At 40.9% G+C, this 26,924-nt stretch overlaps 2 protein-coding genes and 3 long non-coding RNA genes across 10 annotated transcripts in view; 3 read left to right on the top strand and 2 right to left on the bottom strand.

Annotated features, from left to right (window-relative positions):
* The window catches only part of Mib1 (E3 ubiquitin-protein ligase mind bomb 1), a 607,096-nt gene that overhangs the window by 27,139 nt on the left and 553,033 nt on the right, over window positions 1-26,924 (bottom strand). The gene's annotated exons all lie outside the window — the stretch shown is intronic.
* The window catches only part of Mpp6 (M-phase phosphoprotein 6), a 72,250-nt gene that overhangs the window by 38,974 nt on the left and 6,352 nt on the right, over window positions 1-26,924 (bottom strand). The window lies entirely within an intron of this gene.
* Window positions 1,177-2,710, top strand: LOC143358750 (uncharacterized). Of its 2 annotated transcripts, XR_013083003.1 has the most exons (3): window positions 1,177-1,571; window positions 1,642-1,762; window positions 2,454-2,710. It is a non-coding gene; the product is annotated as an uncharacterized LOC143358750 (long non-coding RNA). The 2 variants fall into 2 exon arrangements; XR_013083002.1 differs by having other exon boundaries at window positions 1,177-1,762.
* On the top strand, window positions 5,340-10,810 carry LOC143358738 (uncharacterized). The gene is made up of 4 exons (XR_013082997.1): window positions 5,340-5,353; window positions 5,427-5,696; window positions 10,379-10,537; window positions 10,616-10,810. It is a non-coding gene; the product is annotated as an uncharacterized LOC143358738 (long non-coding RNA).
* LOC143358739 (uncharacterized) lies at window positions 14,390-17,920 on the top strand. Its single transcript, XR_013082998.1, has 3 exons — window positions 14,390-16,547; window positions 16,618-16,859; window positions 16,974-17,920. It is a non-coding gene; the product is annotated as an uncharacterized LOC143358739 (long non-coding RNA).

The following is a 26,924-nucleotide window of genomic DNA, read 5'->3' as shown; positions in this document are numbered from 1 at the left end:
AAATCTCACAACTTACAATACTTACAACTTCCAACAAGCCTCGTCAGAGTAGATCATCAACAAAGCAATGAAGACTAATGAACTGTTACTTTTTTGCTTCCCTAAAGCCCAGTTAAAAAGCACCAGACTGCAATGCTGCCCTATCACCCAAGCCCAAGACAAATATGTCACTCTACTCAAACTAACCTAAACATCCTCGATCAACTAAGGTGTCCTATCCCATCAATCCCTCGCAATAGCGAAAGATATAGCATCCCTAGCAGCGCCCTTCCCCGTTCAACGACATCAGGACGTGTCCCATCTCTCGGTACGTCCAAGGCATAAACCAGCCTAAACCATCCTCGACTAATCAAGGTATCCTAACCCATCAATCCCTCAATTCCTCGTACGAGCAAAAGATGCAGCATCCCTAGCAGCGTCTCTTCCCGTTCAACGACACCAGAACGTATCCTATCTCTGCGTACGTCTTTGTAAGGCATGGTCTCGTCCAAGAAGAAGAAGAATCATGCTAGGGGAGGGCCGGTCGAGGGGGTAGGTGGGGCGAGAGAAAGAGAGAGAGAAAGAGACAGAAGCCTGGGTAAGTTATCACTCGAGTCTGGGCCAGGAATAGTCGCCATGTGGTGGCAGCCGTGGGACTGACTATTTTCGGGTAAAGACAAATTTGGCGCGATGCGCTGCGAGGGAGCGGAGCCGAGCCGAGCCGAACCGGCACAGCTCGCGGCAGACTCAAGTGTAAGCTTACATGTGCCTTTGGGGGGCGACGAACACGCGGAGGCCAATGAGATCGGCGCGGCCATTTTTAGAGGGCTCCGCGAGACGAGCGGTGCTCTCAAACCGCTTGTAGCATTCAGTTTGAAGCAGCCGGCCGGTCAGGAGCCTTTCCTCTCCGTTGCGTCTCGCGATCATCATCATCATCATCATCATCGGCTTGCAGCATCTCTCTCATCGTCCATCGACTACGATCACCCGACGCCACTAGTGAATTTTACCAGGTAGCTGGTGACACCTATCAGTGGATTACGCAACTCCAGGTACCACGCCGTAGTGACCAGATTCGCCGGAAAAGGCCCTAGGCCGGGCCACTGGTTCCGTGCTTCCTTACTTCCCATAGTGAATGCGACGTATGGAATGTAAAGAAGTATGGAGCTGCGCCCAGGTGATCATCTATCGCCAAACACAGCTGCTGCAACAGAGAATCTTCAGATTCAGCAACGGACACAAACGATGGATCTAGGTCCACTGTACCTACGTCAGAAGGTCCGGTAGCTATGAAGACCGTGGTGGAGGATCCCAAGTTCCGGACGGTCCGAACAGAGTATTTTTGGTTCGCAAGAGGATTTCCTTAGGGTACCCGCTGGCAGCAGAGCTCAAGTCAGAAATAGACGGCTCTCCATGGGTTCAAGCGTCCATGTGGACGGTCGTGATCGCTATTTACTGACCTGCCCGTGACTACCATGTGGTCGCCAGCTTTATTTAAGACTCCCAGACTGGGCTCGAACGCCCGCCAACCGCGGGCGCATGCGTTAGGTTTTATTCTTGCAGATGGAAGAGGACTCCAGTGAGAGGAAAAAGTGTTTAGAGCATATCTAGATAGAGTAATCTGTTTGCGATCACTATCTGTAAGTACTTTTCGGATTGCAGAGCGAAAGTGTGATGGTCACGTGATCGGTTGTTTGAGTAAGTAGGAATGAATCGTTTGAACTTCGCGCCGAACGACTTGTTACAGAGATGCGTCGATGTTCTTGCAATCTTTGCTTTATCTGTAAGTGAAAAGTTGCAACTTTTTAGACGAAATTTGAAGTTAGAGCTTGAAATTTTAGTATGTTTCTTGTTAATTTTATGAGCCTGCTATAGTTTGGTCGAATTTGTAATTTTGTTGTCTGATCAATTTTATTTTGGTATATTCTAGTTGATTCATTTTGCTATATCCTAGTCGATTTTTTAATTTGGTTATATTCTGGTCGAGTTTGTAATCTTAGTATGATCTATTTCCTATCATATTCTAGTCAATTTTGAAATTGTACTATATTTGGTCGAATTCGCAATTTTACTATATTTTAGACGATTTATTATTATATTCTTTAGTTGTTTGCCATTATATTTATTATATTCTTTAGTTGTTTGCCATTTTGCTATATTCTGGTCAGATTTGTGATTTTCTTATATTTTAGACAGTATCGAGGTTTTTCTATATTCCAGACAATATTGTAATTTTGAAACATCCTAGTTAAGCTTGGGGTTTTACTGCATTCCGGTCAATTTTGTTATTTTTCTTGTAGTTTTTAAATTCACTATATTCTGGTAGAGTTTATAAAATTACTATATTCTAGTCGAGTTTGTAATTTTGCTATATTCTAGTGAATGTTCTAATTGTTTCTATGCGAGAGTTCGTGATTTTGTTATATTCTTACGGAGGGTGTAATTTTGCTATATTCTGACGACTTTCATTGCAGACAGAATAGGAACAGGAAGCCGAAAGAAGATCGTCTTTCGACGAGTCAAAAATAGGACGTGCGTTCGGTCGCCGCCATGTTTCCATAAATGAGTTCTCCGGTTACAAGATCTATTTCCGGTCCGAGCCGACAACCCCAGGCTCGACCAATCACAAGCCATAGTACAACGTGAAGATTCTCATTTTATTGAAAATTATAGCTATAATCTGTTAAACTCTATATATTTGATTTATTAAATAATTTAATTTGGATTGAAACTATCCTTTGTAAAAATATTGTCACGAATTATTGAAGGTAGTTTACTGTAATCTATGTTAGTATATCTTTATACTTTTTATATCATCGTCATGAATAACATATTTAAAACATATCGTAAAGAAACAATAAATAAATAGCTATGTGTCATTTTTTGGAAGTCTTGATCATTAAAAGAAATATTAATTTCGTTGGAATACAACAATAGCATTCTGAATAAGTATAATTCATTGTCGTTGGCTGAAGTATGTAATTTGAAAAACGAAATATCGTTGTTATAAATTATTGTATTTCCTCGAAAATATTTACGTTCATATACTGCGTCAATTCTGTCAATTGTCAATAGTATGTCGTAAACAAAGTGTTACGTCCTGAAATATTATTTAAAAATCCCTTGTCTTCCCTACAATGTTTACATGAAGGTATAGTATCACGTGATACATCGCGAAGCATATTTTGGTTACCGTGCACTTTTTCAAGCATGCTAAATCGGCACATTCTGGAAAGGTCGGTCACTCCGTGAACTGATGACATAGGCCTTGTAACACGTGTTTGTTCTTCCTCGATTCTTTGCCCTTCTTCAAGGGCAGGGACCCAACATAACCGCTTTTCCGCTGTCAAATCACCAGGCGTGTGGCGATCAGGCCATCATTTCAAATAAGGATAGGGTTCTTTGTGACAATCATGTGCCGTGTAATTTTTAGTGCCAAAAAGTGTTAGTGTCAAAAGTCTTTCGGACACCATCACAGAGACGTCAGGTACAGACAGGTACAGATAAGTCCCTCCGTTTTCGTTCACTGCGAGAGATTCTACATATGGGCTATAGTTGAACTATTAGGTCATAGCAGGCACTGTAATCTAGCGGAAAAGTGTAGAACTATGATGTACAAATTAAAAAAGTTTCGGTACAAAAAACGGTGATTCGAATTTATTTTGTTTACGCGTTGTGCTGCAAAATGTGTCATTTTTGTTTTTTTATTTTATTTTTGTTTTATTTTATTAATTATTTTTGTTAAGGTAAGTTTGTTTTATTTTTTAAACAATCGTCTACTAAACTGAGAACTAATTTGCTGAGAGCAGCACATTGCTGACACTGGGAGCTTGTTTTCAGCATAAGTTCTTTAATGAATAGCAAATGAGTAATGATTGACAGCAAATGGTATTCATATTTAAGTTCATAGTTTGAGTGTTTGAACACGTTATGAAATATTTCGTCCTGAAAATATGCAGTTTTTATTTCCCAGTTGCACTATTTGAAAAACAATTCGTAAGAATTGGGAATAATTATCGTAAACGAATTAAAAAATACATTGAACCCATTGTATATACTTTCGTAGTCCGGGAAAACTGTTTTACCAACCTCATAGGTCTTTTCGCGCCAAATTTGAATCTTCTCTACTATTCTCCCAAATAACAAATAATCAATATTAATACACACTAGAAGCTTGACAAAATTTATTTTCTAATTTTAATATCGAATAATTTATAATCCCGTTAATAATTTATAAATATTTGTAGTTGAAATTTACGGAAATCTGTCGTCCTAGAAAGAGAGTATTAACTAAATATTTATTAACGAAATTCTTTCACATCTTCCGTAAATTATGCTAGTCCACTATATTTTTTTATTACATTTGTCATTTCAAGAAAAATAATTTCAATAATCGAAATATGTAAGAAACGTTTAATTGAAGATCTCACTTTTATCATCGATTATGTTACTTTTATACATAATTCGCCTCAAGAGTCGCATGTGGCGCTACAGACGCACGGAAGTATATATATAGTAGTATAGTAGTATATAGTAATCTAATTTAACCTCGGAAAAGAGATTCACGTTTAAACATTGCTAAAAATTACAACTTATTTTAAGTTAAAAATCATTAACCATAATGGATAAGTTGTTTATAAATTTCTCTTCATTCGATATAACATTATGTGGGCGACCACGTAACAATGCTTATGTGTCAATATTATGTGACAGTTGCGGTAAGCTTTTAATTCAATTGTTTATTACTATACACAATTAATGACGATAAAATACGTACCAAATTAATTGTATATTGAAAACATATTTGCTTCAAGATAAATAATACACAATGTCCACATCATAACGAAAAATAAACAGATAGCACAGATAACACAGATTGATCAGTGTTTCAGTAAATATGTACATAAAAAAAAACAGTAGAAACAATAACAATTACATGCGTTTTTGTTTTCTATATATTGTTTCGTTTTCTTTTTGTTTCATATATATGTCGAAAGAGAAAAAACAAACAGATTTAATACAAGGCTTGAAATTATTTCACAAATCTGAATTGAGACAAAAAATAATAGCACTAGAAGAAAATTAAATAATTGAATTTCACTGTTAACAGAATAACCTGAAAATCAAGCTTCGCTGGTATGTGCGAATTTCTGTAACAGTCCAACCGTGCTGCTGCATGCATTAAACGACGCATTTCACTGAAATTTTAGTCTCCCGTGTGGAGTTACAATGGATTCAACGTTCAAGATAGTATCAACAGAACCGTGTTAGCCCATTTCACTGGAGTGGCGAAGCGGTGTCGCATAAAAGGATGAGAATCGTCAAGTTACACAGATGTGGGGCGACAGAGGAGGGTATCAGTTCGCTCCCTCCAGTAATATCAATTCACAGACGCAGTAGGTAGAAACTCGATGACCAGCACAAACTGAAGAATTATTGTATTACAGACGGTTGATTCAACCAATACCTTGAAACATCGGATGCATTGCATAGCGATCTGTTGCAAAAGTGTCCTCAGAGAGACGCATTTCAAATGCCAAGTTTGCAGGAATTTCTCTCTCCAAGGTAAACTGAATACATGTAGAATCCATGAATTAGGCTACTGTTACTGTAATGGTATCACTAATTATAAGAGGACAGCGCTTTATGCCAAAGTAGTTTTATATAGGCCAAATTTTACAAACATTCCAATATATATTTATAAAATGAATATAAAAGTTGTTAGAATGGCCAATCACCGATAGCTGTTCGGGATTGTCACATGTTTGTGATGCCGAGTTATGGACAGAGGTCGCTTACATATTAATTTTTATTATACGCTTGGGTGTGCGTTCTTTTATATTTTTTTTTCGTTATGTCCGCATGGCGACATCGGAATGTTTTTGTTTTAACACGCGCTCCTGTTAATTTCTTAGTATGTAGTAACTTTTGGCTTTTGCATTAAACATAAAGTATACCAAACGTTTGTGTTTTCGAATGTCGAGAAACTGACCGAAAAGAATTATGACTTGTGGAAGATCAAAATGAAGAGCGTCTTGGTGTACAACGATTTATGGCAGTACGTTGACGGGTCCGAGGTGAAACCGCAGGAAAATGCGGAGGATTGGACACGGAAGGATGGGAAAGCCCTGGCGTTGATTAACTTGAGCGTTACCCACAGTCAGCTCGCTCACATAAAAAAGGTAAGTACATCTAAGTGTGCGTGGGATAAACTACAGAGTATTTTTGAGTCAACAGGGCCAGTTAGAAAAGCCACATTGTGTAAGCAATTACTACGAATGGAAAGAAGGACAGATCGGACAGTCTCGCAATTTGTAAACGATTTCGTCGAAAAAGCCGAACAGATTAAGGAAGCCGGTATCGAAATTGCTGACGAACTCCTGTCGGTAATGCTATTGATTTCGTTACCGACGGAATTTGAAAATTTTTGTATCGCGATCGAGTCCCGTGATGACATACCATCGATCGATAATTTAAAGGCTAAAATCAAAGAAGAAGAAGCGAGACAGAACGAGCGCGACGCAAAGTCGAACGAGAACGAAATCAAAAATGACGGGTTGTATACGAAGGACAGTTTTGAACAGAGGAAACACAATCGCGAGCGCATATAAAATATAACAAACCGAAAGCGCGATATCATAATATTAAATGTTTTAATTGCGGTCGACCCCGTCACAAAAGCGTAGATTGTAAGTCAAAGCCACAAAATAAACGCGAAAATACATATCAATCTCACGCGTTAACTGCGATTGCGTGCAATACCGAACTCTCAAAGAAAGCGAATACATGGTGTCTCGATAGCGGCGCAACGAGACACATGTGTAACGAGATTGAAAAATTTGTAAACATAAATAAGGACGAACAATTTAGAGTCTATACAGCCGCGAACGAACACGTAAAATCTGTCGGTACGGGCAACGTAGAGCTTAGTGTAAAAGAAAACGGTCGAAACCTGTAAAATTAGGAAACTCACTATACGTGCCGAAATTGCGCAACAACCTTTTGTCTATTTCGCGTGCAACCGACAACGGTCATACCGTTCAATTCGTATGAGATCGCGCGAAAATAACTAATAAAGAAGGTACGACCATATTAACAGCTACAAAACGGGATCATCTATATGTCGTTGATGAAAAAGAGGCAAATGCAATGGTAACTAATGATGCTACCAATGAAAAATTGATAAGATGGCATGAGAGATACGGCCATATCAACGTTGATGACCTGAAGAAAATGAAAGATGACGAGATGGTGAAAGGTATGAATTTCTCATCATCAGGCACATTGAATTGCGAAGTATGTGCTAAATGTAAAGTACACGTCCAGCCGTTCAAGAGTTCTGAAAATCGGGAGAAGGAGGTCTTGAACCTCGTGCATTCGGACATTTGTGGACCGATGAATGTAGAGTCACTCGGCGGAGCGAAATATTTCGTGACATTCATCGATGATTGCTCACGATACGTCGAGACCGTGATGCTTCGGAATCGATCTGACGTTCTCCAAGCGTTCAAGGATTTGAAGCGGAAAGTAGAAAAACAAACGGGTCGGAAGATTAAGAAGATTCGCACAGACAATGGACGAGAATACCGGTCAAATAAGTTCCAGAACTTCCTGAAAGAAGAGGGCATCGTGCATCAATTGAGGGGGCCGGCAGGCATTTGGCCTTGACTGTCACGCTATGTTACGCTGTGCCTTTTTTTTCTAGACATTTTACGTCTTAAATAAGTAAGTAGTCAATTCAAAATGCACACCACCGTGTTTGTACATGTCTTTGCTACGTCTGTATAGAGCCTTTTTTTCAGTACGAACACTAAATCTCTCGAAATTAAGAGAATCTCTCAGCGGCAGCCATCTTGTGACGTCATACTTGCTTCAGAATTCGAATTTTCTGCCGAATATTACAAATTACTCCACGATGAGGTAGGAATTCGCAATTTGGGCTCTATACAGACATAGATTGGACTTTTAGGAAACACAATTGACCACTTCTAAACTGCTCATTGCAATATTGAAGCGATAGTTTGAAAAGGTTTTGACACATGCATACGTATATGGATTTCAAACCCTGCCGGCCCCCTTAAGCGTTGAACACATTCCCCAACAGAACGGAGGGGCAGAACGGGCCAACCGTACGCTAGTTGAGATGGCAAGATGCGTCATGACTGAAGCCAACCTACCGAATTCTCTATGGGCCGAGGCCATTAATACGGCGACGTACCTACGAAACAGGTGTGCAAGGAAGGCACTCGACGGAATCACACCATATGAAATGTGGACGCAAAGAAAGCCGTATGTAGGGTTCTTCAGGATAATAGGAAGTAAGGTAATAGCATTTTACAAAAAGGGTCGCGCCGAGGTAAGTTTCAACCTAAAGGTGAGAAATTCATATTGGTCGGGTACTCTGAGGAATCAAAGGCGTACCGCTTGTGGAAACGCGGCACAAAACGAGTCATAAAGGCTCGTGACGTCAAATTTTTTGAAATAATAGAACAGTCTCAATTGCAGGAAAATGAATCATTCCATGTACCAGACCTAGACAATGAAGAACCATACAAAGAGGACGGGCAATTGCAACATGAGAGCGACGATGATGAACAAGGCAAATACGAAGTTGCAAAAGAGTCGAAAAGAGGACGCGGTCGTCCGAAGATTATAAGAACAGGACAGAAAGGAAGACCTAAGAAAATGTACCACGTAATCAATAAAGAAGACGTGGATCCCATTTATCCATCCGACATATCGGGTAGAGAGGACGAGGAAGCATGACTAGAGCCAATCAAAACTGAGCACAATAATTTAAAGGAAAACAAAACCTGGATTTTGGTACCAAGACCAAGAGATAAAAAAAATCCTGACGTGTAGGTGGGCATTCAAAAGGAAAATATTGCCAGATGGAACAGTCGACAAATACAAAGCCAGATTAGTTGCAAGGGGTCACACGCAGAAATCAGGTATAGATTATGACGAGGTCTTCGCACCAGTGGCCCGATATGAAACGATTAGAACGTTACTGGCCGCTTCCGTGTATGCAAAAATGCACGTACATCAGATGGATGTCATAGCTGCTTACGTGCAAGGCGAGCTAAACGAAGAAATTTACATGGAACAGCCAGAAACGATGGTACAAAAGGGTCAAGAGGAAAAGGTTTGTAAACTTCTGAAACCATTGTATGGGCTGAAACAATCGGGAAGACAGTGGTATAGGAAACTGGACAAATACATTACAGAAAACGCAGGAAAACGAACAAGCGCTGATCCATGCGTCTACGTATTTGGAGAAGGGCATGATCGCGTAATACTCGTAATTTATGTGGACGATCTTCTTCTTGCATCAAGAAAACTCGAGAAAATTCAGTCGATTAAATCAAAAATGAAGAGTACATTTAAAATGAAAGACCTGGGTCCGGTGAAAAATATCTCGGGAATTCAAATAGAACGGGAAGGAGAAATTGGAAAAATACGATTAACACAACAAAAGTACATAGAAGAATTAATTGAGAAATACGGCATCAAAGATGCAAAAACTGTCTCGTCTCCCATAGAATCAAACATAAAAATAACCCAAGAAATGTGCCCAAATTTACAAGAAGAAGCCTTTGAAATGCAAGGCTGTCGACACAGAGAAGTGACTGGAGGAATAATCTATCTGGCTAATGCGACACGCCCAGACATCGCATTTGCAGGGAATACCTTGAGCCGCTTCAGCAATAATCCAGGGAGAAGACAGGAGATCGTGTACTGGAAACGTGTTGATGCTGTCGCAAGGTCCAATAAGCTGGAAGAGCAAGAAGCAGCAGTCGGTCGCCCTGTCCACTGGGAGGTTACGCGCGAAATTGTGTACATGAAAAGACTATTGAGTTGGTTGAAAGAGGGGAAATAGTTGTTCGTTATTTAAGGACTGAATTAATGATTGCCGACGTATTTACTAAGGCATTACCCAATATAAAACACCAACGCTGTTGTGTCATGTTAAATTTAAAATGAAAGATTGTACGTTAAGCTCGATTAAGAATTGATTGTTACCGGAACACGTATCGATAGAGGGGATGTTAGAATGGCCAATCACCGATAGCTGTTCCGGATTGTCACATGTTGGTGATGCCGAGTTATGAACAGAGGTCGCTTACATATTAATATTTATTATACGCTTGGGTGTGCGTTCTTTTATATTTTTTTTTCGTTATGTCCGCATGGCGACATCGGAATGTTTTTGTTTTAACACGCGCTCCTGTTAATTTCTTAGTATGTAGTAACTTTTGGCTTTTGCATCAAACATAAAGTATACCAAACGTTTGTGTGGAATCTTCCCTAAAACCTCAACAAAAGTAAGTGCCAAGTTTGCCACAATAATGGCACCAAATTCATTGTTTAATGGGAATAATTTTACTCGTCTTTCAAGAAAAAGAGTAACCGGAGATTACTTTAGAATATTTGGATATTCTAAATTGTTCTCGAAAGCCACAGTACGATTTGAACTTTTTGTATTGTGAATATTAAGCTAATGAGTGGTACAATGATAAGGAAAAACTGGACTATGAATACAATCGAATCTGTTAGGGTAGCAAATATGCTATCAGAATTAGAAACATTGAGGGAGTAACGATTTGGCTTTTCAGAGTGATCTTTTTACTTTCAGGTGTGCAGTCGAGGGTTTATCAACCACTTATGAAGACGGTTACTTCTGATAGTTCGTAGACTAATGAAAATAAAAGGAAATGAAACGAATGCACAGAGAATTTAAAAATGATTAAATCAATCCATAAATTGTATACCCGAAGGAATATAAATTTCTGTGTACAATTTTAATAAATTTGCCTGCATGCGCTGCACGAACCAGGTAACTATCGCAGGCTAGTCACTTAAGGGGTTAAGATATGAAATGGTGAATATCATAGTTATAGTTGATCGAATTGGAGTTAATTGCTCGGAATTACAGAGAAAATACTAAAAGTTGTTTACAGCTTTTCTATGTGGGCCTGTATTAAAAACTTAAAAAATACAATTATACATATTCTGAAAATTTGTGGAGCCACAATTGCACAGAGGGCTATTGTAGAGTTTGATCTTGTGGAGCGCGATTCGTTAAGATTGAAATGATTGGAAAAATATTGAGTACAAATTTATGGAAAAACTGAAGGAATTGTTGTGGTTTCGACGGAAAACTCGACAGTAATGAATAAAATTGCGTTAAACACTCGAATCACGGGGTTGAGACAGCTGTGTTGGTATGATCGCTCACCCTAATAAATAACTGACAGTCTAGGGAGCCGGGGTGGGTGCATGTGATCCGAGTTATGCGTGGAAACCTCGGGGCTATTCATGGTGCAGCCGGATTTGCATTGCCATCATTGTCGCGATTTGAATCGGTTTCTCGCTGGCTATCACGGTCCTGGTGCGCTTCCATTGTTATTAACCCCTTAAGCGGGGACAGGATTTTTGCAAGCCGTTCGTTGCTCGGTGGGGAATCTTATTGTGACATAAAATGGCTTATAAAATGTTGACCTTACAGCTTTATAGTGACTCTAATGCCACATTTCTGCATACGATTTATGAACGATTCTCTAACCCTCATAATCTGCTCGTTGATAATCTGCACAAGCAGTCTTGATCATGTTCTTTCATATTTTGTGACTTTTAGTTTGGTCTGGGCTTTTTTCTACGAATGCGACCGCGAAAGACAAATTTCTCAGCCTTCAAACAATGTTAAATATTAAAATACAATTTTAAATATTTTTCATGCTTTTGAAAATTACGCCAGGCGTAGCCCATTGTGTTCACTAGTTGTGAAATATGAATAGGTCAACTTGATGAGCTAATTTTTTAAAAATCTTGTTGAAGATGGAGTATTTTTTTACTTCGTCACGGCAGCAGATTTTTGCTATTTCCTGACAGAACGGGCTACGCCGTTCCTTTTTTTGCCCCGGGATTAAGTTATAAACTTGAGCGTCAGTTAGCCAGAATTATAGATTCGCACGGGAAACGCAGGAGCGGCTATACCGTACACGTCGGGCGCGGAGTAAATAAATCTTTATTATGTCAGTGCTCTGATCGTGTACGCCGTTGCTGCCCGGCTTTCTGGACGTGTACATAACATTTGCAAATACGGCGCTAACGTCAACGAGCACTCACGTTACCGGCACTATATTAACGTGACGGGGCCGAAACGTTAATCCAGATGCGTTGATAGCGTGAATTTATTAGCCAGCAAATTCATTATCGGCGAGTACGTGATTTGCAGTGTGTCACGAAAATCGCGGAGCGAAGAATAGCGACGACGATGCCTGTCGATATTGCCGTTCGAACAACGTTAATTATACTCGCTTCCAATACCATTCACGCGCTCATTTTTCCGCCTGGCAATACTATCTGAAAAAAATATTTCCGCTAGTAAAAATAAAATATTCAGTAGGAGTCCAGACTTTAATTTAACTGGACAGTTCCTTTTAGATGGAGGTTAGGTGACATCACGCGATTACAGGAAACTTTAAAAATTTCTAGGCTTGAGCACGGTTTACCATGAAACCAAAGACTAGGCGAAGTCACGTGACCATCGAGAAATTAAGAATTTAGCAGGTGTAAGTGCGCTTTATTAGAAAGCCGAAAGTAAGCACTACTTGGTACGAAACCGTGTTGGAAATAAAGGGCAGACGGAATGGGGTGCCGTTATCGGATCGGGGATTATTCGCATCAGGAAGTTCGTTAGGGGCAGATACGACATCGAATCCTTTTTCACGGCGGCCCGCTAATTGAACTAGTTTGGCAAGGTGTCTCGTTCCGGACTTTAGTAGTCCGATACCGTTACGTGGACGTGTAATGGCCGAACTGGCCGCTATTCCAATCGTCATAAATTGTCGCGGGGAACGTGACGATCGTACTGAGTAGCCAATAGATGCGCTCTCTCGCCTATCATTTGACCCCCGCAGCTTCTCCTGGCGTTTCGCGCCCTCGCTAAACCCGCCGGTGGCTTTGACTGCCGATTCGCATACGCTAACAGATTTATCGGCCTGGGGTACAGCCCAGTTTGTACAGCACATCTCGATGAAACGAAACGCCCCTTCATGCTTCTTCACGTTCGCGAAGATGCCATCACATTTGTTTCTAGTCACTTTCCAGCAGTTGGCCTCCTGGGGAAATTTTCCTTCTGGTCTATCTGTATCTGTCAACGTCTATCGCTAAAAATTGAACTAGGTCATCTTCCTCTCCTTTGCCTACACTTGCTACAAAAATATTATTTGTTACATCATGATCTCTAGTTTATAGGTTAGGTTTTTAGAAAAGTTACTAGGGGAACTACATGGTCCGGCTAACAGTCAAGAATGTTATCAGATTTTCAAAATTGATTACGCGGTGGGAAATTTATTTTTTAGGTTAGGTTGCTAGAGAAAACTTGAGAAACAAACTACATAGCAGACGTGGCCCATTACTATGACAGAATAAGTAAAATATTGTTTAGATCATGGTACATATTTTTTAGGCTAAGTTCCTAGAAACTACTAGGTCGTAATAAATATGTTACTACGACAGAATAAAGCAAGGATACAACTACATTTGCAAGAGTGATATGTAAAAGTTGTTTTTAGGTTAGGAAATTTATTCTTTAGCTTATGCTGGACACATTCTATCAATTTGTGAACACTAATTACTGTTGCCGGAATTGGAATATAGTTCATCTTAATTCTTCCGATAGGATCTGCGTTAGAGGTTATGGACAAACGGTTTAGAGGTTCTAGATGGTCCATCCTATAGTCTGAGCTCAGAAAATGACTAAAAAATCTAGAAAATGTTTGTAATTAGGAAGAATTTCGAATAGAATGCTGTCGATTAGTTTCCCAAGTGGAATCGGCATTTTGGTGGTATCTCTCGCAAGAAGTTGGTTCCTAAGACTTCCGGTGCTTCGATATTAGCTTCTTCTGAGGAACGTGCCGGAACGCCAGGCATTTCGGGTTCACAATGAGAGGCGGACGTAGACACGAGACGCGATATACGCCGGGAATGGAACACACCGCGGAGATTGTACTAATTAAGTCCCACCTCTCCTATTAATTGCCAACGTTCCAGCCTTGTCAATGCTCGCCGTTCCTCGCCATGGCTGCGGACACTAGCCGTTCATCGCTGCGGCTGTGGCCGCCAGTCATGTAGTTAACAGAATTTCGATATCGACATGCTCCACTTACGTAACTACTTGCTTCTCGATGCTAGATCAAGAGTTGTCCCAACTTCGATAGCGACCGCCACTGCCCGCTAATAACAATAACAAATCTGGTTCAGCCCGTTCTGATAACGTGGCGACAACCGCATTTGGCAGAAATGTCGAAACTAGTTCCGCGTTTTTGCCCTCGAACGTCCCACGACAATTCGTGAAAAGTTCGACGATACTATGCTACAATTCCAAGAATAAAGATTACACGAATGTATGAGAAAGACGAGTTCCCAAGACAGTTGTTTTTTGTGGAGGAGGTCTTCCATTATTGTTATTATTTTCGAACGGTCGAGAGGCAAGGAGACCGAGGCCAGCATTAATTAATCAGAAATGCATTCAGCCCGGGAAGCCTTTCCCGAGATACGGTGGAAACTTGCGAGTATTCTTGAAAACGTTAAAGAGCCCCGGCCTATCCTGTTTTTAATTAATTTCGCGCGGAATTCGAGGGAAGCCGGTCGAACGATATTGAATCTACGGATAACTTTTCATGGAGTTGGACCTCGTCTATCCTGGCACGTCGTTAAGAAAGCCCAGAGGGAATGAACGGGCGGCACGATTTTATTGGACCGATGGTCTAGCTCCGGGAAAAAGGGGTGTACGTGTTTACATTGCCAAGTAACTGCGGCTCTGACCATCACATGCTACCTACCCCTCCGTTCTGCTACTGTTCTAATATGTCCACGTTTTCAATATTTTGTTTAAAGTTCAACTGTTCGGTAAGGTTCACCTCAAAATTTATTAAAACAAAACCAGAAGAAGATCAAATATCATTATAACACTTTTCACGATTTTTCAAGTACTTGCGATAATCTGACAAAGAAATACTTTAAACAAACGTTGATCAGTTTTCGATTAGCTGTACATTGCAATACAAAAAGTTCAAGAACAATTTTTGTTTTAGTATTGTCAAGGTCACCTTCATTTTTTAAAATGGTACTTTGTATTTTTGACTTAGCAGTATTATAGCCTGAATCAAGACGCATTCAACGACCTAGCATACCGTGACCTTCGGGTGACCTTGAAGGCAAAGAAATGAAAATTTCAACAAGAAATGACAGTCTGCTTGAATGACCCCCGTGCTTGACACCCTGTATATTTCAAAAATTAATATTTATATTTTCTAAGAGGGCTGAATTTTTTCCGAATTCCTAGTGAACGAAATTTTCAAAATACATCCATTATCGAAGTGCGGCCAATCCTAAACCTCCAAAAGTGTTCTTTGTTTATTATTTCAGTTTATTTCCGAACGTAAAGAAATTGTTATTTTATTCTTTCCCGCAGCGTGTTTATTTGCCCCCGGGGAACTAACTTCGTAGTGAAAACACATTGTCGTAGGAAAACAGGGCGGGAAAGCGCGTGGCGAACGAGTCTCTGCGTTCGAATAATTCGCGGATGCAAATTAGTCCGGGTTTAAACGCGAGAGTCGATATGGAGCGAGCAATTATAATCGCGCAGAATAACTTTTCTAATTAATTTCGGAAGTTTTAACTCGACGTCCGAACTCATATCCTTGCTCGCCGCAATACAGGTCAATTATTCACCCACTTCCGGCGCCGACTGGCAAGTTCCACTTTTAATTCGGGCCGCGCATAATGGAATCGTTGTTTCGAAACTTTTTAATAGTTCTCGCCGTTCCATGTCCGGAGAGGACATGTTGACGTCCGGATCCGCCACTTTTGCCATAAATCCCTCGACTTTTATGGTCCGTTTGCTTTTTATGCCACGTAAATCATTCTTTTTTATTTTTCTTGTCATTCAATGAATTGAACACTAAAACCGCCATTTTGCTTCTTATTAAAAAATTACATTTCTCTTCCTCTCTTCGTGTCAAAAATTTGTCTAAAAGGTATACTCAAAATTAACTTTATGACAGCCTCCAATGGTTTCCAAGATGCAGAATAACAAAGATAAGTTTATATTTTAACAGGAATTTTAAACAAACGACGAAAATTATCTGCGGATGTAGATTCCTCATGGAAAAGCACACAAGTTGTACTTTTGAGATTTTCCGCTACGACCAATAGTTCTCGAGATATTCAATAAAACGCATCTCACGGCACCTCATCAGGGACGTGACAAAGTCGGGCGCAAGAGGGGGTCACGGCTCGAGGATCCGTCTCGTCAAGAGAGACTGAAGAAGGGGTGGGGGGACAGGTGGCGGTTGCCCAACTCGAAGGAACCCGAAAAGCTGACGTTTCGCTTACGTGCAGAAATTGGCAAACGTAGGATATATTCCTTGCATCCAGATGAATTTGTCAAGTGGGGGCGACGAAAATCCAATAGACGAACCTGGTGGATCGGTACCACCTCCAAATATTCCAAACTGTCGTCTACAAATCCGTCCATCGTTAATTCACCCGTACCAAACGTACAAAATAAATCCCTAGTATTTTATTTTAAATTTAAGCATCCAAATATCTCAAATTCAAATTTCCTAGGTGATGGAAGCCAACGTGGCCACGCAAGCAGAAAAATGACGGACGTCGCCGCCATGTTGGATCACGAGAAAATTCCACGGAGAAACAGTTCGTGACTCAATCTCGAATTGTCCACTGGTCGACTTTGATAAACGATTGTCAGAAGCACTGAGACCACCTCAGCTGATACTGGCTGAGCATTATGTCATGGCAGTTCATCCCCTAGAAATCCCCATAGAGACTCTGCCATCCCCATCACCGAGGTTATCACGCGGTTCCACTATTTCATTTTCAATATTTTATCTGTTGTTTGGTCGTATTAATTCTATTGAAATGTTTGGCGGTCGGTGAAGATGTTGTATCATTTTTTTTTCCAGGATGCGGGATTGAATCATCGACTCCGACAGGCTGTATCGAATCGATTTATCGATCAGGAAAAAATGATGAGGACGGTAAGCAGCTCACGGAGCGGCGCTCCGACACCGATTGAAACTTGGCGTGTCCGTGCCGAAGGTGTTGAGTGCATTTCTTCGGGGCATGACGTGAATGGCCGAGCGGAGCCGAGTTTTAAAATAAGACAAAGCCTCCCACGCCCCCTCCCCCCAGCACAACCCCATGGGTTCTTCTCCTTTGGTTGTTTTCGCAGGGCGATCACGCGCCACCGGCCGTCCAACTTCGCCGGCTAATCAGAAAAATCCACACTCCGGCGACCTTATTGAATTGTCTCTGACGACCGGTCGCTCCTCTGTGCCTCTGATGACGGCCTATTCGCATGAGAGGAAGAGGGGAGGGGGGATTCCTTTTGGTCTTAGTTTCTTCGTCTCGGGCGTCAGACTGTTGGAGGTTCCGTGGGAGTCCTGGGACAACGGTAGCCGGTGCCTTGGGAATGAAGCTGTAGGAAGATTTGATATTGTAGAGACGCAGTGAATCCCGTCGAGAGTCTCTTCAGTTGAGGGAAAACTGGATAGTGTGTTTGAATGGTTGTTGAAATTAGAGGAACTGGCCTGTAACCTGAGACTGCTATAAGAAATGTCCACAAAACACCCGGCGGACCCTCTGCTGGACGTACCACCTCCCTCTCTCTCTCCTTCCACTTCTTCGCATTTTTGCTTTTCTAGTTCTTTCACATCCCTAGGATCACATGTCATGTTTAGTCTCACCTTCAATTCCCTAGTCACTTGGCAAGTCTATTTCTTAGTCCCTAGTTCTGAATTCTTCCCTAGGTCATCTCTATCACCTAGTCCCCAATTCCTTCCCTAAGTTTTTCTCTAGCCCCTAGTCCCCAAATCCTCCCCCAAGTTTCTCCCTAGCCCGTAGTCCCCAATTCTTTCCCTTGGCTTTCTCCTAGTTCCTAGTACCCAATTCCTCCCCCAAGTTTCTCTGTAGCCCCTAGTCTCCAGTTCTTCTCCTAGTTCCTAGTTCCTAGTACCAAATTCTTTCCATAAGTTTCTCCCTAGCCTCAAGTCCCCAATTCCTTCCCTAGGTTGTTCCCTAGTTCCTAGTACTAAATTACTCCCCCAAGTTTCTCCCTAGCCCCTAGTCCCCAGTTCTTTCCCTAGGTTTTCCCCTAGTTCCTAGTACTAAATTCCTCCCCCAAGTTTCTCCCTAGCCCCTAGTCCCCAATTCCTTCCCTACGTTTCTCCCTAGCCCCTAGACCCCAATTCCTTCCCTAGGTTTTCCCCTAGTTCCTAGTCCACTTTCTAGTTCCTCCGTAGAAAAGTCTTGAGTTACGAATGAAATTGCTGTTGCTTTCGACCAGTTTATTAAGATATTCTCAATTATTGATTTTTCATCGTAGAAAGAACATTGGAAAATTGCGAAAACGTTGAGGAAAGTTGATTTCTGGGTTGTGAGCTTTCCTGTCAAAAAGATTCGCGGAGATCGTCTATTTTCCTGGGGTTTTAATCTCGAAACGTTTCATATCGTGTCGGATAAATACGGCGCGACGTTGAACGCGTTACTATAGCGCATTAACGCGGAAATAAAATTTCTGCACGTGACGGGCCGGTGGCAATATCGAAAGGGATCGATCGGCCGCGGCGATTCGGGGCAGTTCACCTGCGAAAACACACGGGAAAATGCGCCGTGGAGGGATTCCGCGAATGACTCAATGTTATCGAATTAATTGCCACTGGAATGCAAAGTCCGTCGGAACAAATGCGAACGCGATATCCGTTGGGGATCACCCGGCGCATTTCTACCCTCTTCGAACGCGCGTCCTGTTTTGCTAATGCACAACTAAAATCCGCCAAATATTTACCCGCCGTTTATTCGAACACTCTCGAGAGTTAAAAAAACATTTTTTCTTTTCAGTTCGCAGCATCAGTCGTTGTTGCACGTCGTGTTTAGTTCGGCATTGTTACGAAGAAGGAAAAATCCCCGAAAATTGACATTAGTCTACAAATAAATAAATAAATAAATTTAGACTGTTCTTGAGTTAAAAAGTTGAAGGCTGAGAATGTATACGTAGAACAGAATACAATGTACCTTATTTATTTAATAAAATTATTTCGTGAAACACTATTGCAAATATTTAATTAAAAATATTTGAAGATAATTGAAAGGGTGGGTTTGTCTATTGTTGGAACAGTGTACGAAAGGAACAATTACTTCTTCTTGGTGTCTGTTCCGCTGCTTAATCTCGAGCAGCCATAGCACAAGCTATGCTATTTAATTAAATACTCGCCGCGCTATGGCTAATGAAGCAAGGATGAAATATTTCCGGATACATTACAACGGAACGCTGGTGATTCTCCGAGCTCGTCGGCGCGCCCTATCATACGTATCCCCGCGTCAGTTTATTACACTGTGCATATGCCAGTGGAAAATTCGAATAAAATATATCAGTCGGTTAAATAAGCCACGAAATTACAGGCAGCCACGGCCAAATGCTACACGGGCAGCTTCTACTAAACACCTTGTTGCATAACGTTCCTGCAGGAACCTCAGAAACCTCAGGGACCATGAGAAATTAATTTCGTTCTACGGAGATCAAACCACGGTGCTGTTATTCTTGCTAAAAGCTACTCTTCCTTTATCTTTTTCGATTCGGAGAGGCTGTTCTGGGAGAAAAAAGAAAAATGTAGCAAATTTCTGCATACATTGTAGGGAAAAATACAAAAAATTGCATCTCGATAGCTGCTCCCATTTCTGCAGAAAAAAATCCCAAAGTGAACCATACCAACACGCTAAAATATTCTTGTGCAGTATCAGTATTACTGTTACAATTTTTTCCAGGTGTACGAGCCGCCTAAGACGAAAACAAAAAATACCTCAAAGCTCCTCAACTATTGCATAATAAAACTCAAAAAGTTACAGTTCGAAAACTCTTTCCATTTCTCCAGAAAAAAATCGCAAGGTAAACCATAATAACACGCTAAAATATTTTTGTGCAGTATCAGTATTACTGTTACAATTTTTTCCAGGTGTACGAGCCGCCTAAGACGAAAACAAAAAATACCTCAAAGCTCCTCAACTATTGCATAATAAAACTCAAAAAGTTACAGTTCGAAAACTCTTTCCATTTCTCCAGAAAAAAATCGCAAGGTAAACCATAACAACACGCTAAAATATTTTTGTGCATTATCAGTATTACTGTTACAATTTTTTTCAGGTCTACGAGCCGCCTAAGACGAAAACAAAAAATACCTCAAAGCTCCTCAACTATTGCATAATAAAACTCAAAAAGTTACAGTTCGAAAACTCTTTCCATTTCTCCAGAAAAAAATCGCAAGGTAAACCATAACAACACGCTAAAATATTTTTCTGCAGTATCAGTATTACTGTTACAATTTTTTTCAGGTCTACGAGCCGCCTAAGACGAAAACAAAAAATACCTCAAAGCTCCTGAACTATTGCATAATAAAACTCAAAAAGTTACAGTTCGAAAGCTATTTCCATTTTTCCAGAAAAAAATCGCAAAGATAACCTATGCAACATTACCGTATATATTTCCTAAAGTAAATATTACTATTAACTTATTTTTTTCCACGGATATGGAAGAGCTAAGAGAAAAATCAACTAGACCGCAAACATGCTTACACATTGCGCAACAAAACGCAAAAGATCGCGCTTCGAAAGTTCCGCCCATTTGCCCGGAAAAAATCGCAAAGCTGCCCATAATATGATGGCAACGCAGACAAGGTAGCCCGACCGGTCACGGGCATCAAGGGGCGCAAAGGCGGTGGTTGGCGCGGCGCCATCTAATACACCATTCCTCTTTACACCGTCCTCACATCATTGCTCTTTACACTTTTCCGTTTCCCATCCCGGCCTGCCACCCTTGTTAAACCCCGTAGACATTCTTTGCATTGACGATTCCTCGCCGGTGCCGGAAGTCGAGGACCCCGGGATCGGAAAATCCGTAGCTCGCACCTGTCGACCCTCCGCGCGTCTTCCCCGATGCATATATGCATGCGTTATGCATAATCCAGGCGCGTTGTGACCCCGGTCCACGTAGCCTCGCCAGAATGAATCGCGTAACACGGCCCGCGTCTAGGGGAATTCTATCTGCCGCCGCAAAGTGCTATTTGCTGATCGATTCTGATGGGAGCCGGCAACTTTGCCAACGGAACCTCGAAACTCCAGGAAAATTACGAATTTCCACGTTTGGTCCGCTTCCTCAATCGAACAATTTGCTCGAACATCGGGGAACGAATAAATGTCAATTGTTCTGCACCCCGATAATTGCCACAGTCAGAATTCCCCCTTCCAAAAATCCCCCGAACACTGTACCATAGATGTAATTGGGGATTCTCATAGTTTTTAATTTTGCGAGTTGTGGACGTAGAAAAGAAAATTTAATATGAGCCGATTAATAGATTTTTCATTGATATCAACTGTTTTGTGCTTAACTAGTTATTGGAGTGGGGATTTCCATGGGTTGGTGGGTTACAAAAATCCCCCGAACATTGTACCATAGATGTAATTGGGGATTTTGTGGAAAATTTAATATGAGGGGACAAATAAATTTTTACTAGTGACTAGAGTGGGGATTTCCATGGGTTGGTGGCTTACAAAAATCCCCCGAACATTGTAGCATAGATGTAATTGTAGATTTTCATAGTTTTTCACTCTTGCAAGTTGTGGACGTAGAAAATAAAATTTAATATGAGGGAGCAAATAGTTTTTCATATATGTTAACTGTTTTGTGCTTAACTAGTTACTAGAGTGGGGATTTCCATGGATTGGTGGCTTACAAAAATCCTAGAAAATTATAGAATAAATATTTATGGATTTTCGTGGTTTTTTGGAAGCTGTGGATGCAGTAAAGAAAATTTAATATGAGGAGACAAATCGATGTTCGATAGGTCGCAATCGTTTCGTGCCTAAATAACGCTTGCCTAAATTGCTGTCTATCGATCAATCTGACAATGATTGGTTCTGGACAATTTGTTTATAGGACTTGTAGACTACTGCATCGATCAAATGTGTTTTCTTAATCAATTTTAAATGTTGGTTTTATTTAATAATTAATTTCGGGTTAATAAGTTTGGCTATTAAATTCACGTTTCACATTAGAGAGTATCGGATCACGGTATTTCGGAAAGTTCCTAATCCCTGTACGTGGTCATCGGCGCTTTTACAACAAACTTGCGTCAACATTAATTAAACAGAAATCTGGGATGCACAGGTTCTCGATATTTCGGGCTCGAGTTCAGTATTAATAATAAATTCATACAGTTAGTAAAAACTATGCGGTAGCATTGCGAATTTTATTATATTACTAATGTTTCACGTCGAAAATTTTTTCGGATAATTCGAAATTTAAACTTTCTGTCTTAATATCAATAATTTATATTTTTTTTTAAGCGGCCCATGAAAAGGAAATTCACGCAAGTGAGAAAATCTGCTGAATCAAAAAGGAATTCAATTATCGTTTGTCTCTCCCTTGCATCGGGGACTCGCCTAACCGAGTCAGCGTGCCCTCGGAAAGATAAAGTCTCGTCTTTTTCATAAACGCAGGATAGCGTCATCGGCTCTATCTGCGAATAAAATCTCCGGGATCCGAGACCGCGTGAATTAGAGATTTAATCTGGTAGATTAGTTTTTCTACCATTCCGGCCAGCGAGCAGGGACAGGAAGCTTTTTGGCTCGAGAGCCCCGAAAGGTAGGCAATATGTGTGTCACGTGCTCGCCGGCGCCTCCTTCGGCCTGCAACCCGGCCAACACCCACGCCTGCTGGCACATCGTCTGCACCCTTGGCCAGCAGCTCGCCCATTGGCAGCGGATGGAGCTGGCTGGGCACTCGATCGAGTCGAGCCACTCGGAATCCTGATCAATTTGGTCCTACTAGATTTTTCCTATTTTCGCCATTTCTGCGATTTCTCCGATTTTTATAATTTTCGTAATTTCCATCATTTTTGGGGATTTTTCATACCGACGACGTCACTCAGAACCATTCCCAATTTGGTCATACTAGATTGTACCTATTTTTGCGATTTTCATATAATAATGTTCTATATTTTCTATAATTTCTTAGTTCGATTATGTCACTGGGAATCCTGATCAATCTGGCCTTACTAGATTTTTCCTATTTTCGCCATTTCTGCGATTTCTCCGATTTTTATAATTTTCGTAATTTCCATCGTTTTTGGGGTTTTTCATACCGACGACGTCACTCAGAACCATTCCCAATTTGGTCCTACTAGATTGTACCTATTTTTGCGATTTTCATATAATAATGTTCTATATTTTCTATAATTTCTTAGTTCGATTATGTCACTGGGAATCCTGATCAATTTGGTCCTACTAGATTTTTCCTATTTTCGCCATTTCTGCGATTTCTCCGATTTTTATAATTTTCGTAATTTCCATCATTTTTGGGGATTTTTCATACCGACGACGTCACTCAGAACCATTCCCAATTTGGTCCTACTAGATTGTACCTATTTTTGCGATTTTTATATAATAATGTCTTATATTTTCTATAATTTTTTAGTTTGATTATGTCACTGGGAATCTTGATCAATCTGGCCCTATCAAGTTTTTGCTTTGTTTGCGATTTTTGTGACTTTGTCACTTGTTTTATTTTTATAATTTTTTCATCCGACGACTAGAGGATGTTTTGTTGTCCTCGATTTTAGTGTATTTGGTTATACTTTAGTGTACTTGATTCAAATGGTCCTCGATCGGGAGGCTGCCCTGTGTAATCCTGTATAAAGTAACAACGTTAATTAATATGGAATTCTGGTTAAACTGGTCGAAATTACTTTGAAACAAGTACATCAATAATGTTTAATAACTTGTTAATGTATCACAGAGTCCCCTGAAACACTATGTTTACTTGAAAATTGCTAAAGGTCTATTCTAGATTCCACAATTACAAATATTTATAAATTGTAGGAAGAATATTAGAAAATTAATTATTTAAGGGGAAATGTAAAGTGTAAATCACTGTAACTGTCGCATCGTGTGAATCAATGCAACGACTATTTTGACCCAGCCCTGAAACGTTAAAAATATCCAAAAATCCGGCAAAAAATATTTCACGCATCCGAAACATCTTCCAGGGTTTTCGGAAGGGTTTGCACCCCCTGGGGGTAAATCGACTTTGGATGGGTGCCCGTGAAAATTCGTGATTGTCGCGGAAATTCTGCTCCCTCGATCCTCAGAAGCCCGGCATCGGTGTTTATCGGAATTCAGCTCACGAAACAGCCCCTACTTCTTGCTCCCCTGCACAAGAACGCCACCACCCCCCGTGGCCCTGACGCGTTGCACGTGACCCCGGAATACCCATAGCACTAGCCATCCCCGTGCCATAGTCGATCTACCGTGGGAAAAGTATTAATTTCCATAAAATATCAAATAAAAGTATTAATCACGGATTTAATCGAACGTTTCATCGAAGAACTCGACACAATGCCCTATTATTTTTCTGATCTCAACCAGTGAGGTAAAATTTTGAAAAAATTCCGCGAGATAGAAGAAACCCGAAGCTACCGCCTGCTTTTTATCTTGTTCAAATACCGTGCGTAGTTATCGGGAAAATTATTCTTGAAGTTAGGGGTTGGTGTAGTCTCAACTGAAATACAAAACTCCTCGTAGCAGCTATTGCTATTTTAATCGAGTGTAAAATAGTGATCAAACCGATGCCATAGCGAACTACGGGAATCCTAAATCCTCTGGAACATCGAGATTCACGGTCGACAGTTACGATCGTCGCATAACAAATTACCGAAGCGATTCGGAGCGTACGAGCGTGTGCTCGCAGACAAAGATGACGATCAATAAAGAACGGCGCCACGTTCGGTGAATTTGCGAAGGTTCAACGATCACATTGATTAAAATGTGAGCCGTATAATTCACGCACGGAATCGCCCGTGTTATCGCCGGGCAGAAGACACCATCGAAAAATCGTAATTTCCTTTCTCCAGACGGCTCCGCGTTGGCTCCGCATAAAATGGCGGGCAGACGATGCGTTAAATGTTTCGGAGCTCGACGCCAAATCGTGGAACTCTAAGAACAATGTCCAATAGGCACCCTCATCCGCAATACGTCGAAAGTCGGCCCCGAGCCGTCGCCTTATATCGAAAGAAAACTGAAGCCCGATAATTGCTTGGACAATGTTACAGCCGCAATGTTGCAGAATGAGTAAACAATGAATGAATAAACAATTTGTCACCGTGAAAATCTTATGTTGATGTGACATTTTTTAAAAATAGTCTAAACTAGTCTAAAACTATTCACATAGTATTCACATGGAAAGATTTCACATTTACAGAGTTAATAATGGAAGCTTGCAGATTCCGCAAACAACCCCTAACTTCAAATACATATTTCCCGATGACTGCTTGAGCTATCTCAATGAAATGAAAAGCAGATAGTAGGGGCACTTTCACTCGACCTTGCCAAATTTTTCCAAAATTTTAGCTCGTTTAAAAAGCCATCCAAAAAATGGATTCCCGAAAGTGTCCTCAAGAGCGACACCTGTACCGATCGGAGAACAACTTCATCCGCCATTTTCTTGACGACCGTTCAAGATATTCGAATGAACTAAAAATCAGCGACTAGCTACACACCAGCCCTACCTCCCGCATTTTTCTCAAAATTTTAGCTCTCTGTTTCAGGTCAGCAGAAATTATCTTCCGGAACAACCCCTACCGGAAGAATACTAAAAGCGACATTCGAGGATCGGTTTTTGGGAACATGTCGGTCATAGTGGAGTCGAGGGTCGCTAATTTGCACGGAAAAGAAAACGACCGGCTCGATTGCGATTGTCACCGCAATTGCTTTCGGTTCTTACGTGCTCCCCTAAATTTCGAACGCGGAATTGCCGTGGCGTGGGTGCGCGCGCGCGCGCGCTCCAGCAGCAGACAAATGGTGTTCTTACAAAAACCGGTAGTTCCACGCCGCTGCCGGCTGGGCCATTACGATTTAAATTAGTTTCCTCGAGGGCTGGGCATCGGTGGAAGAGAGAATGATAATAGCAGAAGGGAAATAAAACTGGGAAAAACTGAAAGACAGAGGGTGGCCGCGGCGTATTCAAAAGGCCTCTCGCTCTGAATATCAACCGGTAGATATATGCAGATAGATATTTATTGAGAAAACTCGAATAATCACGCTTTTAATCATCCACTATCCATTCTGGCCAAGACACTCGCCTCACCGACAGAAAAACCGACTAAAAACGCACTCTTCCATGATCTACTTTTAATTTATGCTGATTTCTACCTGTTTTTGAAGTACCATGGCTATGATAGTGGCTGGGTTATCTGGAAACCCGGTTCAGAAATTTTTTGTATTATTCTTAAGCCGCCCGAAAAATTTATTAAAAAATTTTGACTGTTGGACCGGAACCTTTTCCTTTCCTAGAAGCACTTTTCTCGACGACTACTCAAAGAATTGGAATCGACTAAAAAGCAAACGGTAGCTGCACATTCGCAGTACCTCACACATTTTTCTCAAAATTTTAGGTTACTGTTCAACTATCGAAAAAAATTTAGAACAACCCCTAGGATCGCGACTAACTTCACAAGTATTTTTCTCGATAACTGCTTGAGGTATTTGCATGAACTAAAAAGCAGATAGTAGCTGAACATTTGCTACATTTCAGACATTTTTTTCAAAATTTTATCCGTCACATCGCAAGTAGGAAAAATGATTTTTGAGAACAATCTCTCGAGTGATCAGAGTAAACGCAACACACCCCTAACTTTAAAAATCATTTTCTCGATGACTACTCGAGACATCTGAACGAAATAAAATGCGGATGGTAGCTACAGGGTTCCTGAACCTGACACATTTTTTTCAAAATTTTATCCGTCACATTGCAAGTAAGAAAAATGATTTTTGAGAACAATCTCTCGAGTGATCAGAGTAAACGCAAC

The sequence above is a fragment of the Halictus rubicundus genome, chromosome 11 (assembly GCF_050948215.1).
Source record: "Halictus rubicundus isolate RS-2024b chromosome 11, iyHalRubi1_principal, whole genome shotgun sequence".
Taxonomy (NCBI): domain Eukaryota; kingdom Metazoa; phylum Arthropoda; class Insecta; order Hymenoptera; family Halictidae; genus Halictus; species Halictus rubicundus.
Note: the sequence above shows the minus strand (reverse complement) of the source record. Positions and strands in the feature narration are given on the sequence as shown.